This window comes from Callithrix jacchus, chromosome 1 (genome assembly GCF_049354715.1).
Source record: "Callithrix jacchus isolate 240 chromosome 1, calJac240_pri, whole genome shotgun sequence".
Lineage (NCBI taxonomy): Eukaryota > Metazoa > Chordata > Mammalia > Primates > Cebidae > Callithrix > Callithrix jacchus.
In genome coordinates this window covers 155,537,592-155,564,810 of record NC_133502.1, presented here as the reverse complement: position 1 = coordinate 155,564,810, position 27,219 = coordinate 155,537,592, and the positions used below count along the sequence as shown (strand labels likewise).

The 27,219-nt window shown below is 41.4% G+C and overlaps 1 pseudogene; it reads left to right on the top strand.

Moving 5' to 3' along the window:
* LOC128932164 (importin subunit alpha-1 pseudogene) overlaps positions 1-26,613 on the top strand; it is a 58,239-nt pseudogene extending 31,626 nt beyond the window's left edge.
* The last annotated feature ends 606 nt before the right edge of the window (positions 26,614-27,219 follow it).

Sequence of the window (27,219 nt, the reverse complement as noted above, 5' to 3'; positions counted from 1 at the left end):
CTTACGGCAATATATCCCTAATATAGCTCCAGTGTAATATTTCTAAAATAATATCCCTGAGATTAAAGAATATGGGCCTCACTGAATTTCCATACCCTATTTATGCAAAGGTAGAAAGTGCCTCTCAAATATTGTTAGTCAATACATATATATCATCTAACTGTAATTTCACCAGTGGATAGCGTGTTCATCATATTCATCATGCAATTTAATAAAAACCCATGTTTAATGTCCAATATGCTAATTTGCAAAGTGTTTGTTTTTGATTGAGATAGGATAATAGAAGAATGTATAATAGCTCTCTCTTGAAGAATGAGTGTCTAGATTAGAATTTACCTGATCCACCCAAACTTTGCATACTTAAATATACTATAGTTTCTGAGCTAGAACTTGATCCAATGGGCCTCATTCTTGATTTCTGCTGGAGTCATTAGAAGACCTTTTAGAACCATTGATGCACCATTGACTGATCAGAATCTCTGAAGGTGGAACCCAGGCATTGGTGTTTTTTTAAGCTTTCCAGGTGACTAAAGCATACAGCCCAGGCCAAGAACCACTAGCTTAATCTAAAAAGGTAATAACACCATATAACCTGTGCTGAGGTGGTCTAAAAACAATTATGGTTATCTTAGTACATGGCATTCCATTAGAATTACCTGGGGAACATTTAAAAAAAAGATGCTTAGACCAATCCCAGATCAATTAAATCAGAATCTATGCCTGAGCACTTATATCTTAAACATTTCCAAGTGATTCTGATATGCAACCAGCATGAAGGATCATTGTGATAGGTGATGCATGGTTGCAGGTGGCTGGGATGTAAGAGTATATGAAGGCGAAGCTCCCATGGCCCTTCCACCTGTGTGACCTGAGGTGCTTCTTCCTCCCCAAGGGTTGGGAGGGGTATCTGGCAATCTCCCAGTGCTGACTCCCTTTCTTTTCCTGAACTTCCCAATCCCAGTTTATATCTCATTTTAGACCTTTTTTAAAGTCATGAACCTAAGTCTGCTCCTTTCACCCCATCTCAGCCTGCACAAGTCCTCATTGTGTCTCCTTGTTGGATGACGTGATAGTTAATTTCCCATGTCAACTTGATTGGACTAAGGGATGGCCAGATAACTGGGAAAACGTTATTTTGGGGTATGTCTGTGAGGGTGTTTCCAGAAGAGATTAGCATTTGAATACATGGAAGAAAGAAGATCATCTTCATTAATGTGGGTGAGAATCATCTAGTCACTTAGGGGCATAAATATAACAAAAAGCAGAGTAAGGGCAATTTCTCACTCTCTCTTCTTGAGCTAGGACATCTGACTTCTCCTGCCCTTGACACTGGAGCATCTGGTTCTCAGACCTTTAAACTCCCAGCCACATGTAACAACAAAAACAATAAATAAACAAAAGGCCCCAATACAATAAAACAATAAAAATATACAAAGACCAGTTGTTCTGTCTTCTAAAACCACTAACGTGTGGAACTTCTGTTCTTGGGGTTCTCCAACGTGGAAGGATAATTTTGAGGCAAAAATGCCACAAGGTTCTGAGCTCTTCCAGTATCCATTGCATTTTGGGTGGTCTGGGCATGGGCATTGTAGGACATTTACTCTGTACCCAGGCACTGAATTCTGCTACCATCCTCTTGCCACCCCTCTAGTTATCATGGTAACCCCCAGATTATACCCTCCCATTTCTAAACCTTTTAAATCCCCTGATAAATGTAGGGGTGATGGGATCAAAGTTCCACACCTAAGGTGTTACCCGCAAAGTGTTTGGCTGCTGGTTTTTGATACCAGATTTTTCGAAATCTTCTGTTAATGCAAGCTAGAATGTTTTTTGAATAGCTCATATTTCACCAATGAAACATTATTTCTAATATCCCTTATGCTAATTAACAAGCTCAATATGCAGCTTCACAAAATGGTATTTAAAGCAAGCACTTGTCTGAGTGCTTGTGGCAAGCGCTGGAGTTGGAGTAGGAGCTCCTGATTAGGGTCTTTCAAATGCTAACCAGCCACCTCTAGAATGTGGATTCCTGATTAGGGTACTTCACATATTAATTAACTCTTTCTAAGGTATAGATCACTTTTAATTTACAGCTCCTATATCTCACTGTCTATGCTAAAGTATGTTCACGTAAATTATAGACAAGGTACTATACCTCTGAAGAGAAACCTCTTGCATGGTGGGTATGGAAATAGCACTCATTTTCAGAGTGATCCAGCAATATGTGTAACAAAGCCATAGAAAATGCATTGTCTTTTACTTATAAATACAGTGGCTAGCTGTCCTGGTTTGCCAAAACTGGGGAGTTTTCCAAGACATGGGGCTTTCAGTGCAAGAACCAGGATAGTTCAATGCAAACTGAGATAGTCAGTCACTCTACCAGCAACTCTGTATCTAAAAAATCTACCTTAAGGTAGGGGTAGGAAAGGTTACTTCTAGATGTTACTTATGAAAGTGAAAATTTCAATGCAATTTACAGAATTAGCAATGGGGATGTTCTTACACTGCTGTAAATAAATACTTAAGACTGGGTAATTTATAAAGAAAAGAGGTTTAATTGACTCACAGTTCTGTAGGCCGTACAGGAAGCATGATGCTGGCATCTACTTGGCATCTAGGGAGGCCTTAGGAGACTTACACTCATGGCAGAAGATGAAGGAGCTGTCACTTCACATGCCTGGAACAAGAGGAAGAGAAAGCAGAGGGAAGTGCTACATAGTTTTAAACAACCAGATCTTACAAGAATTCATTATCATGAGAATAGCACCAAAGGGAAGGTGCTAAACGATTAATGAGAAACCACATCCATGGTCCAATCACCTTCCACAAGGCCCCACCTCCAACATTGGGGATTACAATTCAATATGAGATTTGGGTAGGGACACAGATCAAACCCTATCAAGGGAAATTGTTGAATAAATTTTGGTATATCCATCCATGGAGTATTATAGTCCTAAAAAAAAACAATTAGTCTGCTTAGGCTTACATAATAAAGTATCACAGACTGACTGTGTGACTTAAACAACAGAGATTTATCTTCTCTTAGTTTCTGGAGGCTGGAAGTCCCAGATCAAGCTATGGCAAGGTTGACATCTAGTGAGAGCTCTACTCTCGGGTGGCACATGGCCGTCTTCTTGCTATACCCTCACATGGCAGAAAAAGTGAGTGAGCTGTCTGGTGTCTCTTCTTATAAAGACATAAATTCTTTGGAATCAGGGCCCCCACCCTTATGAACTCATTTAACCTTAATTACTTCCTTTCTCCAAATACAGTCACATTGTAGGTTAGAGATTCAACATATGAAATTCGTGGGGGATGCAGTTCAGTTCATAGCATTCTCAGAGACTATTTGTAGAAAGGAAAGATGTTCACAATGTATTGTTAATGGAAGCCACAAAACAGTGTATATAGTATGATTCATATTATGTCTAAAAAAGCAAATAATATGTGTTCATAGAAAGATTGAAAGGCTATACAGAATGTTAATGATGGAAATTAAGGTAATTTTAAGCTTCTTTATACTTTCTATACTTTTCTGTTTTCCAAAATTTACAAACCTTAACAATAATTTTTAAATAGGAAAATTGTATTTTGAAACTATAGTTAGATCACTGCCCTACCAGGGTATGATACAAAAATGGGTTCTAGATTTTTGGTAAATGAGAAATAACAAATGCAGAGAGAGTTTATAGAATTTGTGTAACCCTGAGTTGAATATTCCCTTTATAATTTGGCAAATTGAGCCTTGCTCTTTATGGGGTTAGTGGTTAAACATGTAGTATCTAGAAGCGACAGTCATGGTTCCCAACCCTGCTGCTTGCTGGCTGGCTGTCCTTGGGCAAGTTCATCTGTCTCAGTCGTGTGCAAGATAGGAAGAATAGGAATGCCTATCCCACTAGCTTGTTGTAAGGTTAGAGTGAGTTATTATGTAAAAGACCTTACAACAGTGCCTAGCACAGAAAAAGGTGCTCAATAAATTAGCAGTTGTCATTATTGTTATTATTACCTTTCTTCTAAGAGTGCTTGGCTTTTTGCATTATGGCTTTGAACAGCATACCCCCTGATCTCAGGGAGCAGCTTCTTAATTATTTTTAGGATTGCTAAATTTAGCAAGTGAATATACAAGACACCCAAGTAAATCAGTATGTCCCAAATACTGCTGAAGGCATACTTACACTAACAGATTATTCATTATTTATCTGAAATTCAAATTTAATTGGTTGTCCTGTATTTTATCTGGCAATCTTTATTATTGTAGATATGACAACATGGAAAAGGAACCCAACAATGAAGCGTTCTTACTCAGATCTATCTAAGCTGAGCCTGCCCCTGCTGTACTTCTGGTACTGGTGTTACCTTTATAGTAAGGAATATGTGAAATGAATTCTAGATAGGTCCTAGCTTGGCACCTGGCATGTGATGTGATTGTATGAAAATCAGACAAGAGAGCCTGTCTTTTACTAGCCATGTGACTTTGGGAAAAATTGCATGATCTCTTTAAGCTTCAATGTCCTAATTTGCAAAATGGGGCTAATAATAAGACCGGCTTTGTTGTGAGAATTGAATAAAATGAGCTAATACATTTAGTAGGGCATAATGTAAAATGTTTGGCATAGAGATTAGGTATTCAGCTAATGATGGCTATCATTATACTACTAATTCAAAACCAAACAATACATGAATAAAATAGATGTTAGAGTCTTTACCTTTGTGTCTTTTTCACAGTTTGTAAGGCACAAAATGAGGCAGCCACTACGCCTTTCCTCAAGAGGTTCACAGTGGCAAGTATCAGATTGCAAAAGACAAGGTTCTATCAGATTCTTTCTACTGATGCCAGAGAATCCCATCTGTAAGAGAGAAGACCTTAGAAATGTTCAGCAAAGCACATGGAGAATCCTTGGGCCAAAGTCACCCGTCCAAGGAGCTCATGTCTCTCTGCCATGCATAGTCACCGGCTGGAATCAGTCTGTGAGAAGCATGGCTGTGATGGGGGTAAATGTGAGCGTGGATTTCAGAGTGCAGTAGCAGGACTGTTGTCAACCCCAGTCCTCGCAGTGCAGAAGTGAGAGGTACATTCTCATGGCTGCCACAGCCCTATATCCTCATGGCTTTTCTTACCTGGAAAAACAAACAACCAACCAACCAACCAGGGAAATGGTCTCCACTTCCAAAATTCAGATCTGGCATGAGTGCATTTAATTTGCATGGCAAACTCTAGCTACAAGTGAGCCAAGGAATTACAATTCCCCTTTCCATCTCCCTCTAACCCCCACCCCCAACAACAGAAGGCATGAGGGAAGTGGAAATGAATGCTGGGTGTGTTGGGTGCTGCTTGACCTCAGAGTATCATGAAGGTGAGAGTGTTGTAGCTGTCTGACCTGGGGCCAGTAACTGACTTCTGAGGGAACCAGCATCACTCCTGGGATCAAAAGTGAGTTATCTAACCCCTGTTCTCAGGGACTCAGCCTTATCCTTCTTGCTTCTATCCTTTGTGTTTGAGACCCAGCCTTGATTCTTCTTTCTCTGTCATTTACCCTCTTTCTCCCTAGGGGCCAGTCTCTTCCCTGACCTCATTCTAGAGTTTGTGACTTGGCTATTGGTCGTCAGACTTCTCAGGGCTGCCAGCCTGAGTTACTAAGCATTGCTTCTCCTGCATTCATGTCTTTGTGCCCTACTGGCAAGCAATTTTCCTCTGCTCTTTGAAGTCTTTGCCTATCAGACTGCACTTTTTCTTATCACCTGGAGCTTATCTGCTCTGCTCTCCCCTGACATCCCTTGTGAGCCTGATTCAATTTGTCACCCCCATGGTTTTCCCAATCTTGCTATGGTTAAGAGCCACAAAAGGGGGAAAAAACGTCTTCATAGAACAAATCCAGGCTATGGGAATTTGAAGCCATGAAGCATGAGCCCAGCTGTAACCTGAGTACTCCTGGGTACTAGGAGCAATAATAGCATCTCAGCTCCAGGTTCACACTGTCAGCCAATCACTTTGCATATTAAACTGCTACTGAACTCTTAAGGACCAGCAGATACACCATTTGTTAAAATCACAATGCATCCCTTCTGCTGGCAAAGATGGAACTGTAATTTTCCCCTGCTCTCAAAATAAATACTTTGATGGTTCTGAAAAATTTTAGCAATTAGCTTGTACCATCACCTCTAATTAGCCACTGGCAAACACAATTGAGATAATAAAGCTTACCGAGGGAGAAGCATGAATAAGCACCAGATTCTAAATCTACTGGGGAAGTGACCCTGATGAATCACTTAATAGTCACTGTAATGTAATTTTGCAGGTTTGTTGTACACACACCACAGAGAACATATTAAGTGGGTCTGAGCCATGAGAGAGTCTTAATGATTAATTTGCCATATGCTCCTGAAAAATCTCATTTTTTGGAGAAACAATACACATCTACTGTTTTTCTTATTAATAAAACCACAAAGAAAATAAAATCACTTTTCTTTCCATCTTACTAATGACTGCCTCTAACTTGCATAGATATCCAGGGATTGGTCTTTTAAAAAAATTGTATCTAAATTCCCACGGAAGCTAGTAGAACACAGCCATTTACTCTCCTATTAGGTGTTTGACTTCAATTGTTGGCAATTGCTTTTTAATACTTTTTATTGGCTGTTCCACAGTGATATCATGGGGAAGATAATTATTATTCTTTTTTATTTACAGAAGAAATACCACTTTGGGGCAAATGCTTGAGACCACAGCACGAGGGAGTCTAGATGAGAACCCAGCCTTCAGATTCCTACTGTGTCTCACATGGAAAAGCCTAAACTAAAAATCACTACTCTGAATGGCAAAAAGCAACCATGAGTAGAGAGCCCTGTATCAGAGCAAGACCTTCACCTCTCTGAAACTCAGTTTCCAGGTTTGTAAAATGGGCTCAAAATGAGATCTTGTTGTAAGGATTCAACAAAATTGTGGATATAGAAGGGCTTTTGGGGTTGTACATACCTAAGGGATTTCGGTGTCAGTGGAGGCCTTCTCTAGCTTTTCCTTGTCCTCTTCTACAAGATGGATGTTTGCCCTGCCTTCTGGCAGGTCAACTAGGGAGACTGGGTCTTCCTTTAAGCAAGTCATTGCCTGGGAGTGTCTGTTGTTGGAGACGTAGCTGGTCCCAGTGAGGATTCAGCTGCCTTTCTCCATGTGGCTCAGATACCACAGTTCAGCAAAGCCATGTTAGCTCCCACTGAAAGTTCAAGCAGGTTTTTACTACAGGGGCTCTGATAGTTACTTCAAAATCTTACAGAGCAAGGGGTAGAGCTAGGTGGGTTTGGGGAACAGGTCTCAGTCTAGGTTATGTTGCTCCTTCCTATCACAAAGAGGACAAGGCTTTGCTGCTTGTGGTGGGGGTGGTGAGTATGGGGGTGTGCTCACATAAGGCTGTCCAAGTCTGGTGGACCTCTACATCCACTTCCTCCCTCTGTTCCTAGAAACTCCCTTTAACTTATCACCTGCTGTTCCTCTTGTTTCCTTCCTTGTATCACCCCTGCTTTTTAACAGTCCCTTCTCCATCTCTTTTAGTGTCTGGCAAATTTTGCATGGTCCTAACAATTTTAGCCAGTACCTTATACCATCACCTCTAATTGGCCACCGGCAAACACAGTTGAGGTCATGTTGATGTGAGAGTCTCTCCTATTCTATACAATGTCTCTATGCAAATCAGAAAAAGGAACCCCCTTTGAATGGGCACACAGCATAGGAAGTGAGCAGCATCTTTGTGGGAAGAAAAAAATTGCTTGTTTTTCCCAGTGGATGCAGTGCTGATCAGGCATATGGTTTGACCTGTAGAGAGAAAGCTGGATTTTAGTATCCCCTCCTAATTACCCCTTAGCCAAGGGATTAAGCAGTATACAAATAAGACAACCACATGTGGAGAAAAGCTGTCAGTGGCTTTTCTGCTCATATACAGCTGGGACTAAGGGAAGGTGGGCTCTTTGGCATAGCAGGGGTCTCTCTTTGCTCCTTGCAACACATAAGAGAAGAAAATGGATTCCGATTATTTTAATAGATGTGTAGTGAATTAAATTATAGCTCCCAAAAGATATGTCTAAGTTCTAACCCTCAGAACCTGTGAATGTGGCCTTTTTTGGAAAAAGAGTCTTTGTAGATGTGACTAACTAAAGGATCTTGAGATGAGATCATCTTGGGTTACCTCGGTGGGTCCTAAATCCAGTGATAAATATTTATTTTAAATTGTCAGACAATACTTATACTATATTTATGGGGTACAGAGTGATTTGATACACATATACAATGTCTAATTATCAAATTATGAAAATCAGCATATTCATCACCTGAAACATTTATCATTCTGTGTGCTGAGAACATTCAAAATCCTCTCCTCTGTGTGAAAATATACACTACATTATAAACTGTAGTTACCTTTCAGTGCTGTAGAACACTAGAACTTATTCCTCCTATGTAGCTGTAATTCTGTATCCATTAACAACCTCTCACTAGACCCCCTCCCAATTTCCCCATCCCGACCCTTCCCAGCCTCTAATAACTGTGATCTACTCTCTACTTCTATGAACTCAACCCTTCTTATCTCCCACATATAAGCGAGATTATGCTATAATTGTCTTTTTGTGCCTGGCTCACTTAACACAATAACCTCTGGTTCCATGCAGGTTGCTGCAAATGACATGAACTAATTCTTTTTAATGGCTAAAGAGTATTCCATTGTGTATGTATATACCACATTTTCTTTATCCACTCATTTGTTGGTAGTCACGTAGATTGATTCTATATTGTGGCTATTGTGAATAATACTGCAATAAACATGGGAGTGCAGGTTTCTCTTCCTTTAGATAATATCCAGCAGTGGGGTTGTTGGATCATATGAAAGTTCTGCTTTTAGTTTTGAGGAACCTCCATACTGTTTTCCATAATGGCTGTTCTAATTTATATTCCCATCAACAGTGTGTAAGAATTCCCTTTTCTCTACATTCTCAGCAGCATTCATTATTTTCTGGTCTCTTTTTTTTTTTTTTTTTTTTTGAGACGGAGTTTCGCTCTTATTACCCAGGCTGGAGTGCAACGGCGCGACCTCGGCTCACCGCAACCTCCGCCTCCTGGGTTCAGGCAATTCTCCTGCCTCAGCCTCCTGAGTAGCTGGAATTATAGGCACGCGCCACCATGCCCAGCTAATTTTTTGTATTTTTAGTAGAGACGGGGTTTCACCATGTTGACCAGGATGGTCTCCATCTCTTGACCTCGTGATCCACCCGCCTCGGCCTCCCAAAGTGCTGGGATTACAGGCTTGAGCCACCGCGCCCGGCCTTGGTCTCTTTTTTTGAGATGGGATCTCACTATGTTACCTGGGCTGATCTCAGATTCCTGGACTCACATAATGCTCCTGCCTCAGCCTCCCAAGTAGCTGAGACTCCAGGCATGAGCCACCACACTCAGCTTATTTTTAATCTTTTTGATAATAACAATTCTAACTAGGTGATGATATCTCACTTTAGTTTTGATTTGCATTTCCCTGGTGATTACTGATGTTGAGAATTTTTTCACATACTTGGCCATTTTTATGTCTTCTTTTGAGAAATGTCTATTCAGATCCTTTCCTCATTTTAAAATTGTATTATTTGTTCTATTGTCATTGGGATGTTTAAGTTCCTTGTATATTCTTGGATACTAATCTCTTGTTGGATGGATATTGCAAATTTATCTCCCATTCTACAGGTTGTCTCCTCACTGTTAATTGTTTCCTTTGCTGTGCAAAAGCTTTTTATTTTGGTATAATCAGATTGGTCTATTTTTGCTTTCATTTCCTGTGCTTTTGGAGTCTTACTCATAAAATCTTTTCCCCAGAATAATGTACTAAAGCATATCCTTTGTTTTCTTTCAGTAGTTTTATAGTTTTGGGTCTTATATTTATGTCTTTAACCCATTTGGGGTTCACTTTTATGTATGATAAGAGACAGCAGTTTAATTTCATTCTTTTGCATATGGATAACTAGTTTTCCTAGCACCATTTATTAAAAAGGCTGTTCTTTCCCCAGTGTATGCTCTTAGCACCTTGGTTGAAAATCAGTTGGTTCTAAATACATGAGTTTACTTCTGGGGTCTCTATTTTGTTCCATTGGTCTATGTGTCTCGTTTTATGCCAGGGCCATGGTTTGTAGTATATATTGAAGTCAGATGGTATGATGCCTCTAGCTTTGCTCTTTTTGCATAGGATTGCTTTGGCTATTTGGGCTCTTTTGTGGTTCCATATGAATTTTAGAATTGTTATTTAAATTACTGTGAAGAATGTTGTTGGTATTTTAATGGGGATTGCATAAAATCTGTAGATGTCTTTGCATAGTGTGGTCATTGTAACAATATTAATTCTTGCAACCCATGAACATGAGATGTCTTCACTTTTTGTATCCTTCTCAATCTCCTTCATCAATGTTTTGTAGTTTTCATTGTTGAGACCTTTCACCTTCTTGCTTAAATTTATTTCCAAATATTATTTTTTGGTAGCTACTAAAAATGAAATTGCTTTTTGATTTTTTAAGATAGTCTGTTATTGGAGTATAGATATGCAACTGATTTTTGCATTAATTTCATATCCTGGAAATTTACTGAATTTATTAATTTGAAGAGATTTTTGGTGGAGTCTTTAGGTTTTTCTACATATAAGGGCACATCATCTGCAAACCGGGACAATTTGGCTTCCTCTTTTCCAATCTGAATGTGCATTAGTTCTTTCACTTGCCTAATGGCTCTGGCTAGGACTTCCAGTACTATGTTGAATAAGAGTAGTGAAAGTGGGCTTTTTTTTTTTTTAATTGTTCCAGTTCTGAGAAGAGAGAAGCTTGCAACTTTCTCCCATTCAGAATAATGTTTGCTGTGGGTTTGTCATACATAGCCTTTATTGTGTGGAGGTATGTTTCTTCTACCTCTAATTTGTTGCATCTTTGAATCATGAAGTGATGTTGAATTTTATCGAATGAATTTTCTGCATTTATTGAGATGATCACATGGTTTTTGTCCTTCATTCTGTAGATGTAATGTATCACATTTATTGATTTGTGTATATTGAACCATCCTTGTATCCCTGACGTGAATTTCACTGGATTCAATTTCAGTGTTTGGTCTTGATAGTCTTTAATGATTCTTTATATTTCTGTAGTATCAGTTGTAATGCCTCCTTTATCATTTTTAAATTTTATTTATCTCGAACATCTCTTTTTCTTAGCCCATCCTGCTAATGGTTTGTTGATTTTATCGTTTTGAAAAATCAACTTTCCATTTTGTCTACCTTTTGTATTTTTTGTCTCTGTTTTATTTAGTTCTGCATTAGGTTATTTATTTGAAATCTTTCTACTTTTCTGCTGCAGGCATTTATTGCTATAAACCTAGCACTATTTTTGCTGTATCTTACCAATTTTCATATGTTGTGTTCCTATTTTTGTTTCAAACATTTTTTTGATTTCTTTCCTAATTTTTTCATTGACCCATTTGTTGTTCAGAAGCATGTTGCTTAATTTCCATGTATTTATACAGTTTCCAAAGTTCCTCTGGTTATTGATTCTATTTATTCCATTGTGATCTCAAAAAATACTCGATATAATTTCAGTTTTTTAAAATGTGTTGAGATTTGTTTTGTAGCTTAACATATGGTCTTCTCTAAAGAACGTTTCATATGCTGATGAGAAAAATGAGTATTCTGCAGCTGTTGGATAAAATGTTCTGTAAATGTTTGTTAGGTCCAGCTGGTCTATAGTGCAGTTTAAATTCAATGTTTCTTTGTTGATATTCTGTGCAGATGATCTGTCCAATGCTAACAGGGTACACTGAAGTTTCCAATTCTTGTTGTATAGGAGTTTTTCTCTCCTTTTAGCTCTAATACTTGCTTTATATATCTGGGTGCCCTGGTAGTGGGTATGCATATATTTACAATAGTCATATTCTCTTGTTGAATTGATCTCTTTATCATTATATATGACCTTCTTTGTTTCTTTATGCATTTTTTTTCAGGCTTAAAGTCTATTTTATCTGATATAAATATGGCCTCTTTTGCTGGCTTTTCATTTATGTTGCTTGGAATATCTTTTTCCATCCCTTCACCTTCAGCCTATGTTTGTCTTGACAGGTGAAATGAGTTTCTTGTAGGCAGCACACAATTGGGTCTTTTGTTTTTTTAAAATCTATTCAGCCAATGTATAACTGTATATCTTTTTTTTTTGCTTGACACAAGGGTGGCCATGAATATATCTTTTAATTGAGGAATTTAAAACCATTTACATTAAAGGTTATTATTGATAGGTGAGGACCTATTCTTGTTGTTACTTGTTTTCTGGTTGTTTTATATATCATTTATTCTTTTTTTCCTCTTTTATTGTTTATTTCTGCCATGAGGTGGTTTTCTGTAGTGCTATCATTTTATTTTTTTCTCTTTATCATTTGTTTATCTGTTCCACCAGTGGGTTTTACAGTTTTTTGGTGTTTTTATTTTTATCTTAAACACTTAAGCACCAGGGAGTCATACATTTTCATGATGATAGCAACTGCTCTTTCACTTCCAGTTGCACAACTCTCTTACCATGTCTTTTCTTCAGACATGGTCTCACTCTTTCACCCAGTCTGGATTGCAGTGGCATGATCATGCCTCACTTCAGCCTTAACCTCCTGGGCTCAAATGATCCTCCCACTTTAGTCTCCTGAGTAGCTGGGACCACAGGTACACACTATCACAGCTGGCTCATTAATTTTTTTTTTCTTTTTGGTAGTGATGGGGATCTCATTTTGTTGCCCAGGACAGCCTCAAACTCTTGGGGTCAGGCAATACTATTGCCTTGGCCTCCCAAAGTGCTAGGATTACAGGCATGATCCATCATGCCCAGCTTTTACACATTTCTTGTATGACAAGACTAATGGTGCTCATTTCCTTCAGTTTTCAGTTTTAGCTTGGATTTTCTGAAATATTTTATTTCTCCTTTATTTATGAAAAATAGTTTTGTTGGGTATAGTATTCTCAGATGATAGGTTTTTTTTTTCTTTCTTTTTTTAAATCCAGCATTTTGAACACATAATTTTACTTTTTTGACCTGTAAGGTTTCTGCTTAGAAACTTGCTGTTCGTCTGATGGGGGCTACCCTGTATGTGACTTGATGCTTTTCTATTGCTTTTTAGCTGTTTTTATAATTCTCTGTCTTTAACTTTTGACAGTTTGTCTATAATGTGCCTTGAGGGGATCTTTTTGGGTTGAATCTATTTAGGAATCTTTTGAACTTTCTGTATCTGTATGTCCTGATATTTCCCAATACTTGGAAAATTTTTAGGTATTATTTTATTAAGTAGGTTTTCTATATGTTTTCTCATGTCTTCTCCTTAAAATCCCCTGAATTTCTTTTTTTCTTTCTCTCCTTTCCTTCTTTCTCTTTTTTTTTTGCTTAATAGCATATCATATGTCCTGCAGTCTTTCTTCATTCTTTTTATTCTTTATTTTTTTCTGATTATGTTATTTCAAAAGACCTGTCTTCAAGTTGAGAAATTTTGTCTTTAGCTTGATCCAGTCTACTGCCAAAGCTGTCAACTATATTTTTAATTTTAGTCATTAACTTCTTTAGTTCTAGAGTTTTTCTAGAGTTTTTGTTTGGATCATTTTTAAAAGATATTTATCTCTATTGAATTTAAAATTTAGATCATGACTTGTTTTTCTGATTTTGTTGAATTGTCTATCTGTGTTCTCTTGTATCTCACTGAGTTTCCTTAAGGTCATTATTTTGAATTCGTTTCTAGGCATTCATTGAGTTCCTTTTCTTTGTGGTCTGTTATGGGAGAATTATTGTGTTTCTTTAGAGATGTCATACTTCCTTGGTTTTTCATGTTTTCTGTGTTCCTATGTTAATATCTGACATTTGGTGGAAAATTTGCTTCTTCCAATATTATGGAGTAGCTTTTGTAGGGAAAGACCTTTTCCTGTAGATGTGTCCTATAGCATTGATTGGGTAGGGTGCTTTGGCTTTGGTTCTGGGTGAGTCAAGTAGCATAGTCTCTGTATAATTTCTTTGGCTATAATCAATGTCAGCAGTGTCTTCAAGTGCCTCAGCAGTCTAGGTTGTGGTTGTTTGTGGAAGCTTTGCTATGGCTTTGGTGGGGATAGGAACACTGGGCAGGCCAGTCCTTGAGCCCTTGGGGTTTCACTGTTGAAGATGACATGGTTACCACCAGCAGCAGACCATCAGCAGGCCAGTCCTCTCCTGGGTACATGGCTGCTTGGCAGCTTTGACGCTGGAGAGAGCAGGGTTGGAGGCAGTGGACCTTGGGTAAATGGCTCTCAGGCTCTGGAGAATGCATGCATCAGCTCCCTCTCTCCTGAGGGCAGCCTTCTCACCTGTGCTGGACTGCCTGTTCCCCACGATGTAGGGTACTGCATGGGGTCCGTTATGAAAAATATGGCTATACTGCTAGTTTCAGCTGGTCTTTTGACTCTACAGCTCTCTGGGTAAATGTAGTGGGTTATCTGTGGAGCTCCAGGGATGGAGAAGTGCAGAAGACTATTAATCCTCAGGGCAGGATGCACTCTGGTGGTGGCTCTGCTCTCAAAACTGTACTGTGCTGCAATAGCCTGTGTTCTGGGGAGTAAGAAGTGATTCTGTGTGAATTTGGCTTCTGGAATAATGCAGTCATGTGGATTCCAGGCAACTTCCTACACTGGACTTAAGGCCTGTGAATGTGGTGGGTAGGGTAAGGGTAACTAAGATTGTGGGCATGTAAAGTGGGAATATGGACTGCTGGAGATTTCCTGCTTACCTTTCCCTCACATTGGGGAGTCCCTTTTGGCTCTGAGCTGATACTGGCTGGGTGCTGTACTTCCCTCTAAATGTTGCTGTCCTGAGTTCCTATCTCAAAAGGTATTTGTCACTTCCTTGCTGAATTCTGGTGTTCTCCTTTGGACATTTTATTTGACACATGGTTATCTATTTGTTGTTTTCATCCTTCCTTGTGGAGGTGAGTGCAGAACACCTCAAGTAAGCAATCTGGATGATATCTCTCTATATTTGATGTTTCAATTTAAGTGTGAAAGTGATATGCATTCAGTACACTCCTCAACTTGCAATGATATGCATACAGTAGGCTCCTCAACTTGCAATGAGTTTATGACAGATGTCTTTATAAGAGTCATGCAGAGGGAGATTAGACAAACTGAATAAGACACATAAAGAAACATGGGGAAGAAGGTCATGCAAAGATGGGGACAGAAATTGGAGTTGATGCAGCTACAAGTCAAAGAATGTCAAGTGACGGCAGGAGCCAGGAGAAGGCAAGGAACAGAATCTCCCTGGAGCCTCCAGAGGGAGTGAGGTTCTGCAGACATTTTGATTTTAGACTTCTGCCCTCCAGAACTGTGAGAGAACAAATTTCTGTTATTTTAAGCCATGTAGATTGTGGTAATTTGTTACAGCAGCCCTAGAGACTTATCTAGGCATGGGGACGAAGGAGAGACTACAAGGTTTTTTCTTTTTGAGTTGTAACTGGTTCTTTCCTGCAGTATCTAAAATCCAGCACATTTTATCCTGTGTGGACATCTTCCCTTCCCTCTGGCCCCAAACTGTCCTTAGCTTTATTCCTCCTTTTAACATAACTATCTTGAAAACTCATATTTCTTTTATTACACCAAAAGAAAACTCCCCAGAATAAGCATAACTTCTGCCTTTTTCAATTTGATACAAGAAATTAATATTTCTCCTATTAACATGCACTTATGAACACACACCAGAGCCTTATTTTGCTAAGAGAACTTTTCTTCATCCCTGGCCTAAGTTATATGCAAACCATTTTCCTTTAACTTGCCCTTGCAGTGAAGGAGAGGAACCTCAACCTACTCTTCTACAGGTTTTAGGAACTTGCAATCCATTATTTCCCCCACCAGGCTGTGGGCTGCACAAGAGCCTGCTCTGTGCACTGTTAATCTTGCTATCATCCAATATACATGTGGCATGTAGCAAATGCTCAGGAAGTGTTTGTTAATCAGGGTGACTGAGTGTCCTCGTTTTCCCAGGACAGAAATTTTTCTCAGGAGATTAGGCTCTCAGGATTAAACTGAAACAGACTTGGGCACACCTGGCAGTTGGTCACCCTCATTAATTGAACTGGACCCCACTGTTCTTGGTGATATCCAAGCTTAATACGAAGTTGAGAAAGTTGCCTAATACAAAGTTATGTGTTCTTTGTCCCCACTCTGCCTTCTTTCTGGGTCTCCAAGTTTCCCAGAGTTCTTCCTTCCCAGGAGTCTCCTCATTGGGCTAGCATTATTACTTGGGTGCTAGTTCTGCCTGGGTACCAGTGGTTCTCTGCTTAATGCTCCCCATATGTAATTCCATTTCTCCTGTCACATGACTTTTTTTTCCTCTGAATTATTTACTAGCTGATTTTTCTCCTCTTGCTCCAGAAATGTTGAAGTTCTCCAGCATTCTGTCCTGACCACTTCCAGATAGCTCAGGGATGACTTCAGGACTGAAATTAACAAAACCTAGAGCAGAGTACCTTGGATGTTATTGACTCGTTTTTCATTCCCAGAATTTGATTTATCCACAAACTCTGCTGATTCCCTCGTCTTGAATGAATATTAAATGAGTTCCCTTCTCCCCATCCTCATGGTTGCAGTCATATGCCAGGACCTTCTATTTATTGCCTTTTACTGAGATTTCCTATTTCCATTCTTAACCTTTCCAATTTACCCTTTTCATTGCTTCACAGTGATTGTTCTAACATGCAAATATGACTGCATTCCTCCCTTGCTTAATCTATGCCAATGGCTCTCTATGGTCCACAGGAAAAAATTCTTAGACAGGCACATGAGATGCTTCTTGACCTGCCCTTGCTTAACAGTCTGGCTTTACACATCTCTACTTGTCCATCTCAGACCCCACGTTCCGGCCTTAATTCACTCATCCTGCTCCCTATACAACTTACATGTCCCTTCCTCTGTCTCTGTTGCTTTTCCATCCTCTTCCCCCTGGCTACCTCCTGCCAGGCTTTCAGAACTCAGCTCAGAGGTTGCTTCTATGACCCTCTTAATTTGGGGTGAGATGCTTCCTCTGCCCTGTACCAGCAATGTGTGTTTGCTGCTCTCAGAGTAGGCACCAACCTGCTTATCTCCCTCTCTGGGAGCTGAGCAACCCAAGTGCAGGGAAATGTTTATTCACCTTTATCTTCTTTCTTCACAGCACTTAGCATAATGTAGGTGCCTATAGTGGGTTGAATAATGTCCCCCCAAACCTATGTCTATGCAGAACCTCATAATGTGACCTTATTTGAAAATAGGGTTTTGCAGATATAATTAGTTAATGTCACGTTGAATTAGGACAGGCCGTAAATCCAATATGACTGTGTCCTTATTAGAAGAGGAAAGGATGCAGAAGCACAGACACACAGGGAGAAAGCCGTGTGATGTGATGGCGGAGACAGAGATTGGAGTGGCAGCAACAACCCAAGGAACACTAAGAATTGCTGCACCCACCAGAAGCTAAGAAGCCAGGAGAGAGGCGAGAAAAGATCCTTCCCTAGAGGTGTCAGAGGGAGCATGGCCCTTCTGACACCCTAATTTCAGACTTCTGGCCTCCAGAATGATCAGAGAACATATTTATGTTGTTGTAAGCCACCCATTTTGTGGTACTTTGCTTTGGTAGTTTGTATCAGGAAACTGATAGAGTGCCCAACATATTTGCTTGACTCAGTGAATGATCCTACCCCTTTCCTACCTCCCCATAGCCATTGGGAGAGACCTTTGTCAACTCTGGGCTAGAATGTCCTGGTAGCCTTCTGACTGATCTCCCTGTGTTTATAAAATGGAACAGTGCCGTGAGCTTATGACTCCAATGGATTCTGTTTTGTTAGGCTGATTATCAGCTAATTTTTTTCTCATGACCCAATGACAAGGTTAGCTGAATCCTGGTGCTGAAAAATGTCACCTCTGCCCCGAGTGAAGCTTTCATGCAAGGATCTACTGGGGCACCTAAAAGGACAATGATTCAGGATGTCATTGAGCTCACAGAGCAAGCTGCATGCCTGTTTTTGCACCTGCTTTGCTAATAAATGAAAGTCTGTATGGCAGAATTCCATCTGACACCTGCTTTCATTACAACATGCAGAGACCTACGGCCCTAAGACCTTTTACATCTACATAGTGAATGACAAAATTGACTCAGGTCAGTTCTAACCAAGTAGGTCATGGAAAGAACTCTGGTTTCAGAACAAGACAAATTTGGGCTAAAATCCCAGCTCCACCACTGACTGCCTGAATCACCTATGATGTTGCTTCACAGGGTGGTAACAATGATCTATGCTTGCCTCCCCAGGTTATTGCTATAATTAAGTGAGCTCAAGCATGTGAAAGGCTTCAGGTGCTGTAAATGCTTGCTGCTATTCAGTAAGTTGAACACAGTCACACAGCTAAGGGGGAAGGTGCTGTCTGGGGTCTCCCCCTGGGGACAAGACTCCCCTGAAACAGAGGCAATGGCCTCTAATGAGGGACCTGAACATTAATTAGGAATCCAGGATATATGACTTTATGCATTTTCTCATACATTTTCTCCTTTTATTCTCTTGAAAGGCTTTTACTTAAAAAAATTTTTATTCTCATTAAAAAAGTATAGGAAATGAGGCTCAAAGGCAGGGTACTGCTCCCTATAGCACTTGCGAGCAGTGGTTCTCAACCTGGGCTGTACATGAGAATCCCCTGGGAGCTTTGAAAAATCCCCATGCCCTGGCCGCCTCTCACACCAATGAACCCAGAATGTCTGATGCTGGGGCCATGGCTTCAGAACTTCAAAAACCTCTTCAGGTGACTCCCAAATAAAGCCAAGTTTGAATATCTGTGCTCTAGAGTTCACAAATCCTTTCCCCCCAGAGGAAGTGGTCGGACTGACCTTTACGCCCCTATGAGGACATCAGAGTAGATTTCATTGTCCCCACTCTGATGATGGGAAAACCAAGGCTTAGAGAAAATTCTAGAAAGAACTTGAACTAGAACCAGATTTCTTGATTCCTCTTCACTGCTCTATCCCTGTGCTGGGGGGAGATGCTGTGCCACATCACTAACCTCTAAATTTCCCTTACAGTATCTGCACCTGAGAGAAGGCTGCCTTGGGTCTTTGGAACAGTTTACCTCTATCTAGCCATCATGGGGTGCCGATGACCCTGTCCCCAGCCCCCATCACCTGGTCTCCCCTACCCTCCCCTGCAGCTCATGGGTTCTCCACAGCCCAGAGTAGAGGACAGGGGGTTTTCCAGGCAGGCTTGTCAGATCCATTTCATTCCCGCCTGTTTTTCCATCTGCCTTGTCATAGGGTGTGTGGTACAGGCTTGTCTCTGCCAAATGCTTTAGTGGCTCTGGAATGGAGAAAGCAGCAGAAGCCCAGAGTGTTTATGCCATGGGAAAAGCTGGGCTTTTCCACAGATCATCCTTCTCCCCCGCCCCCAGGTTCTCATGCCCTGCATGATTCCCAGGGGGCCACCCAGCAATTAAGATACAGTTTTGGAGAGCAGAAGGCTCTGACAGCCCCACAAATCAGCCTCCATATCTCCACCCCCGACACACACGCATCCCAGTCCCTCCCAGAACAATACTATCGAGTCATCTTGAGCAATGGCACCAGAAAATTCCAGCATAATGAAAGAAAACAGAGGCCTGTCTTTCTGGCTGCTGGTGCAATTTCAATAGAAAGCTCTTCTTAAGCAGGAAGAAGCAATTCTTCTGCTATGTCTGTAACAAAAGCTGACCTCTTCCTTGGCGGCATTGGGTAGGCCCAGAATCAAGCTGGGGTTATTTCCCCACCATCGCCATAGTCATAGCAACAGCTTTGATTAATGCGGTGGCCCATTAGAGGGATAATGTCAGCCCTAATCAGAAACGCCTCAAGTATCTCTCTTTGCATTTTGGTAAATGGCGTAATCACATTACGGCTGGATGTGTCTGGGAGCTGATTGCTGTCGCACAAGTCTGCCTGATTTTCCAGGTTAAGGGGTGTCAGGGGGCCCGAGATGCAGCTAATTACTGTGCATTGTTAGGAGTGTTTGGAGAGAGGACCGAGGCCATGGAGGCCGCCAGGAATGTTCCTGCCCTATCCTTCCTTCCAAGTCCATAGGAGCGCCCTGGGCTGATGGTCTGTTTGCAAGGATGCCTGCCTGAAGATTACTGAGAATCAGAGTGGGGTGCTATTTGCTGTTGTTAAGCATAAGGGAAGCAGAGGCATGGTTGAAAGGAACAGGCAGGCAGCTGAGCTGGGCTTGGCTGTTCCCGCCCCTTGTCCATCAAGCTTGTGATGGACAGTCAGCTTCCTGTCATGCCACTGGGCTGGAAAACTGGCAGGAGGGCCTGGAGATAGGAATGGCAGGGGTGACATGCACTGCAAAGCCATGTAATGAGTGTGGACTTGACTTGTCATAATAGCATTTGGTTCTATTTGTCTAATAGCAAAGGTTCTGCTTTGTCTGTTGAAGCTTCCTACTTGAGGGTAGATTCTTGCTGCACCCTGGGGAGAGAGACTTCTCCTTCCCTCCCCTTTACTAGCAGGGAAACCAAGAAAAGGAGAGGTGACATGTCTCATCCCTGTACTCTCAACCTGAATCAATTCTAGGTTCCACTTCCCAAGAGATCCTTCCCACAAGAAAAGCTTCCTGTCTCTGCCTTCCAGCCTAGCTGCTTTTGTCTCTGTAAATCCATAGGTGACAGTAACAGTAAATTGTCACCACCTTCACTGAAAGATTAAGAAGAGGACCTGCAGAAATATGCGTTGAGTCCCCAGAGGCTATTTTTAGATGCTCCTAGGAGGTTTTACAAAAGGACTCACGCAGTTAACTATTTATGACTTTTTGAATGCAGGACAGAAATAGAAGGGCAGCACTTAGCTGCTTCTTTAAAGCTGGGGACTAAATTCCTCTCAGAGACCTGAAACCACTCTGGGCCATTAAATTTACTGTCTCTCGGACGACATTTAATATCTAGCATAACTAATATCTAGTTTTTATTTTTGGCCATGGCAACAGTTTTTCTTTTCAGTGTTGAAAATTATCTCAAGAGTAGCTGAGGAAATTGAGTCATGGAGTGAGAACTCCCTCAGAGTCACATGGTTGGTCTGTGGCCAAGCCCTGGTGGAAGCTAATCTCTTGCTATGTGGGCCAAGGTTCGCTGCAGAAGGTTAAACTGAATGTCCCAGGGCAGGTTTGGGTGTGGAAAGTTCTTCAGGGAATACTCAGTCCAACAAATGGACAAGACACTGTGTTATCATGAATCAACTAAGCTCCATCTGCATCCTTTCCTGGCTCCAGGCCAACTTTCCATCTGGATGAGTCAATATTCTTCCCAAGAAGATGTTGGATTAGACATGTTAGAGGACACAGGCTCACTGCCTGCCTTGAAACCTCACACACTTGTGTTGTATCATGAGCACAACAGAATGAATTTGCAGGCTGGGTTGTACCTCAGGTCTGGGGGAAATTAGTAGGGTTTCCCCAATGGCTCCCCAAAGCCTTATGATATCCTTCCCAGTAGCCGATACCTTGATCATCCCTTCCTTTAAACTTGGCCGATCAGGGACTTGGAAATCGAGGATGTAGGGCCTGACCCTGCACAGCCAATAGCATTAAGCTAAACAAACCCACAAGAAACTGGTATTTGTCTGAACAGAAAACCACAGAGAAATGAATTAACACCGTGGTCAGAGTTTCCATCTGGGCCTTGCTGGTGCCCTCACCACAGAGGCTGCCTGTGCCGGCTGCCCCACTGCCTGCTGGCTCAGCCTAGTGCAACTGCCTGGGCAAATCCCGACAGAAGCAGGGTGTGTGTGAACACTCTCTCCCTCAGCCAGACAGCGGAGCTTCCCAAGCAGGGATTCAGCAGTCCAGCCTCTGCCACTGCCTCCTTCTGCCCCTCTGTCTGTTTCTGGTGACAACCACACTCAGCACATGGCATGCCAGGGGCCAGTCCTCCATAGCCAAGCAGCCTAGTGGGCTGTATGGGCGGTATGCCCACTCCCACTGGACTCTCCAGTCTGGCAGTGCTGCCATTGAATACTTGGCTGGTCTGGCGTTGACCACATTTGGAATTTGGCTCCATTGGACACTGCTGCCTGTCTAGTGCCAGGGACTCTAGTTGATCCTGTTTCTGTTGACAGCTATCTTCTCCAGTCCTAGCTCAACTCTTATCCCTAGCCTCACGTAGAGTGTTCTCATGACCACCTTGCACAGCACAGTCATGCATAGTTTTACCACACAGATGCATTCTGAGAAATGTGTCATTATGTGATTTCATTGTTGTGCAAACTTCCTAGAGTATACTTACCCAAACCTAGATGATACAGCCTACTATACACCGCGGCCACGTGGTTTAGCCCATTGCTCCTAGGCTGCAAACTTATATTGCATGTTACTGTACTGAACACTGTAGGCAACTGTAACACAATGGTAAGTGTGTACGTATCTAACTTGTCTAGGCTTAGAAAAGGTATAGTAAAAATGTGGTATAAAAAATTAAAAATGGTCCACCTATACAGGGAACTTACCATAAGTGAAGTTTGCAGGACTAGAAGTTGCAACAAAAAATAAAAACTGGATATTACTTAGCTGAGTGGTGAGTGAGTGTGAAAGCCTAGGACATTACCATACTGTTGTTGTTGCTGAGACAGAGTCTCACTTTGTTGCCCAGGCTGCAGTGTACTGGCACAATCTCAGCTCACTGCAACCTCCGGCCCCTTGGGTTCAAGCGATTCTTGTGCCTTAGACTCCTCAGTACCTGGGGCCACAGGTGTGCACCACCACTCCTGGGTAATTTTTGTATTTTTAGTAGAGACGGTGTTTCACTATGTTGGCCAAGCTGATCTCGAATTCCTAGCCTAAAGTGATCCTCCCACCTTGGCCTCCCAAAGTGCTGGGATTATAGGCGTGAGCCTGGGTGCCTGGCTACTATATATTTTATGTGACTGGAAGCACAAGAGGTTTGTTTACAGCAACATCATCACAAACACTTGTGTAATGACATTACAACAGCTATGCCATCACTAGACAGGAATTTTTCAGCTCCACTGTTGTATACATAAGTCCCTAATTGACTGAAATGTCCTTATGTGATGCATAGCTGTAGTTGCATTTTAACTCATCTTTCTTCCCCATCAGACTGTGAGCTCCATGAAAGCAAAAATCTCTTCTGGTTTTCTCCTCACTGTATTCCCAGCACTAGCAAAACACAGCAATTTGTAGTCCATATCTGATCTATGAAAATGAGAAGGTGCTATCCTATTCCTGTAGAGGGGAGTGATCACTTACTTGATTTTGCTGATGCACATCCATCTCTGTTCAGATTGAAAGAGCAAGTTCATTGCAAACCATCTCTGGTAGAATTGTCACTTCTGAACAAGTGTCTGTACAAAGACCTTTGCTCACTACAAAAGAGATGTCTTAACAGCAACTGGTTCCTTTGGTTTATTTTACAATTACATTTAATTTCTCACCATTCTACCAATTAATCAAGTCTTCAGTCGCCCCAAGTAAGGAAATGTTTTAAAGAGGTGGATTAAAGGGGAAATTACACTTGAAGGGAGAAGGTGAGGTCATGGCTCCGATGTATCTTCAAGTGAGTCACAAAGTATCTCTAAACCTTAGTTTCCTCATCTGGAAATTGAGGTGGTCGAACTCAGTAATCACTAAATTTCTTTCCAGACTTATGGCCCAGTTAACTTATAATTTTGTTTCACTAATGCAAGTCTCCAAGCATGCTCTTTCTGTGTTGTGTTTTGGCCAAATCAGAACCTCAGGGTTAAGCCTTTGCATGACTTTTCATATGTTGCCACCAGGTGGCAGGAGTGTGCCACAGTCCTTTGGTTCCATGCACAAAGAGCGTGAGCATCAGAGGCTGACTTAGGATGGTAGCAGTTTCTGAGCTCGAAGAGCAGAGCCTTTCCATTTCTGAAATAGCAATCCCTCTTGTTGATGAAAACACATTTACTTTTGTGCAAAACGACAGTTTGAGGGTTAGCAATTACCATATCTAGAAATGACTAGGGACCCAGAGTTTCGTGGTCCAGAATTTGAAGGACATGGTGCCCAGCCCCTGGTGGTCTTCTCACTCCCACTTGAGACCTGAGTAAGTCATGGCAGCCCATCACCCTAGGAGCCACTGTGTAATTCAGTGTCCCATGAGGAGCATCATGGGCTGAACCAGGGTTAATGGATTTATGCTGTTTCCTTGCTCTTACCTGTCTTCTTCAGGGAAAGAGATCAGGGCTAAGCCAACCGTAATTTAGGGTCCCTAAGTCCTTTAAAAAAAACCTTTAAACTATTTGCCTAATTACAATAAAGTTTTACCTAAACACAAACTCAGCAAGGAAAGTTGTCACCCCCCTGTGGTGGTTAGTTTTGTGTCAACTTGTCTGGGCCATGGTGTGCCCAAATATTTGATCAAGCATTATTCAGGGTGCTCTTGTGAGTGTGTTTTTGGATGAGATTAGCGTTTAAATCTGTAGACCGAGTCAAGCAGATGGCCCTCCCTAATGTGGATGGGCCTCATCCAATCAGTTGAAGGCCTGAATAGAACAAAAGACTCTCCCTCCTCCAAATAAAAGAGGCTTCTTCCTACCTGGCTACTTTCTTCAAACTGGACAATGGCTCTTTCTGCATCCCAAGCCTGCCAGTCTTCAGCCTAGAAGTTCACCATAAGCTGTCTTGCGTCACACCCTACAGATATGGAGGCTTCTCAGCCTCTACAATCACATGGGTCGACTCCTTATAATAAATTCCTTTTAATATATATATGTATATATATATATATGTATGTATGTGTGTATATATATATATGTATATATATATATATGTATGTATGTGTGTGTGTGTATATAGAAAACATAAAATACGTATATTATGTGTATATGTCCATATGTAAAATATCCCATTTCTTCTGTTTCTCTGTAGAACTCTCACTAACACACTTCCTGGCTGGCCATTCATGCTTTGGCTATGCATTCTTTTCACACATTTCACATACTGATAACTTATCTAATCCTAGGTCCTGTATTAGGCACCCAAAATAGAGAGGTGAACTCAGCTGCCTGACTTAACAGATTCAAGAACAAGGGGGAAGACAGTACAGAAATGAGGCGGCGCAGAATAGAAGTCAATGTGGAGCTGAGGAAAACTAAGGATGACCAGATACTGAAAAGGAGCAATATAAACCCATTTCCTGACGATGCTACTTCTCCGCTGCAGGAAAACCGTAACACCCAGGGCACTGTAAATTGGTCTGTTGACATTGTCAAAGGCATAAATAGCAACAATGTGGCAAGTCAGCTCCAAGCTACTCAAGCTGACAGGAAACTACTTTCTAGAGAAAAACAGCCCCTCCCCACTGCCACCACCCCGTAAACAACACAATCTGGGCTGCGTTAATCCCAAAATTTGTGTCCTTGTCCAGAACTGATTGTAGTCCCATTCAGTTTGAATCTGCTTGGGCGCTCACTAACATTGCTTCTGGGACATCAGAACAAACCAAGGCTGTGGTAGATGGAGGTGCCATCCCAGCATTCATTTCTCTGTTGGCATCTCCCCATGCTCACATCAGTGAACAAGTTGTATCAGCTCCAGGAAAGACTGCGGGTGATGGCTCAGTGTTCCAAGACTTGGTTACTAAGTACCGTGTAGTTGAGCCACTATTGGCTCTTCTTCCAGTTCCTGATAGGTCATCTTTAGCATGTGGTTACTTATATAGTCTTACCTGGACACTTTCAAATCTTTGCTGCAACAAGAATCCTGCACCCCCGTCAGATGCTGTTGAGGAAATTCTTTCTATCTGAGTTCGGCTCCTGCATCATGATGATCCAGAAGTGTTAGCAGATACCTGCTGGGCTCTTTCTTACTGACTAATGGTCCAAATGAATGAATTGACATGGTTGTGAAAACAGGAGTTGTGCCCCAACTTGTGAAGCTTCTAGGAGCTTCTGAATTGTGAACTGTGACTCCTGTACTAAGAGTTCTAGGGAATATTGGTACAGATGAACAGACTCAGGTTGTGACCGGATGCAGGAGCACTCACCATCTTTCCCAGTCTTCTTACCAACCCCAAAACTAACATTTAGAAGGAAGCTACATGGACAATGTTAAACATCACAGCTGTCCATCAGGACCAGACACAGCAAGTTGTGAATCATGGATTAGTCCTATTCCTTGCCAATGTTCTCGCGAAGTCAGATTTTAAGACAGAAAAGGAAGCCATATGGGCTGTGACCAACTATACCAGTGGTGGAGCAGTTGAACAGATTGTGTACCTCATTCATGTGGCATAATAGAACTGTTGAACCTCTTAACTGCAAAAGAAACCAAGGTTATTCTACTTATCCTGGATACCATTTCAAATATCTTTCAGGCTGCTGAGAAACTGGGTGAAACTGAGAAACTTAGTATGATGATTGAAGAATGTGGAGGCTTAGACAAAATTGAAGCTCTACAAAACCATGAATATGAGTGTGTATAAGGCTTCATTAAGCTTAATTGAGTATTTCTCTGTAGAGGAAGAGGAAGATCAAAATATTGTGCCAGAACCTACCTCTGAAGGCTACACCTTCCAATTTCAGGATGGGACTCCTGAGACCTTTAACTTTTAGATCACTGTAGCTCTGAGGCATAAATTTGTTGTGTACTATGTTTGGTATAAGATTATCTTACTGTTTCTCTACTAAGAACTCTTTTTAAATATGGGTTGTTATTGCAGCACTTTTTACACTGAGACTATACTTGAACACTTCCAAACTCTACATACTGTATGAAGCTTGTCCTCTGAATGGTTTTATTTCTTTGTGGAATTTCATATCTCACAGTGTCCTGTAAATAAGGATCAAAGTCCACACTCCCCAAAAAAGAAAAAAAACAAACAGAGAGGTGAACAAGTTAGCATGATTCCTGCCCACAGAAAACTTTCAATCTACTGAGGGGGATAAACAACCAAATGCTCACACAAGTGTAAAAATGTAGCTATAGCAAGTGCCGCTGAGAGACAGGAGTGGCCTCTGGGAGGAGTAGAAACGAGAGGCTTGATCTGCACTGTAGCCACTAGCCACATGTGCTCATTTAAATTCAAATTACAAGCCCAGACATGGTGGCTCATGCCTGTAATCCCAGCAGTTTGGGAGGCCAAGGCGGGTGGATCATCTGAGGTCAGGAGTTTGAGACCAGCCTGGCCAACATGATGAAACACCATCTCTACTAAAAAT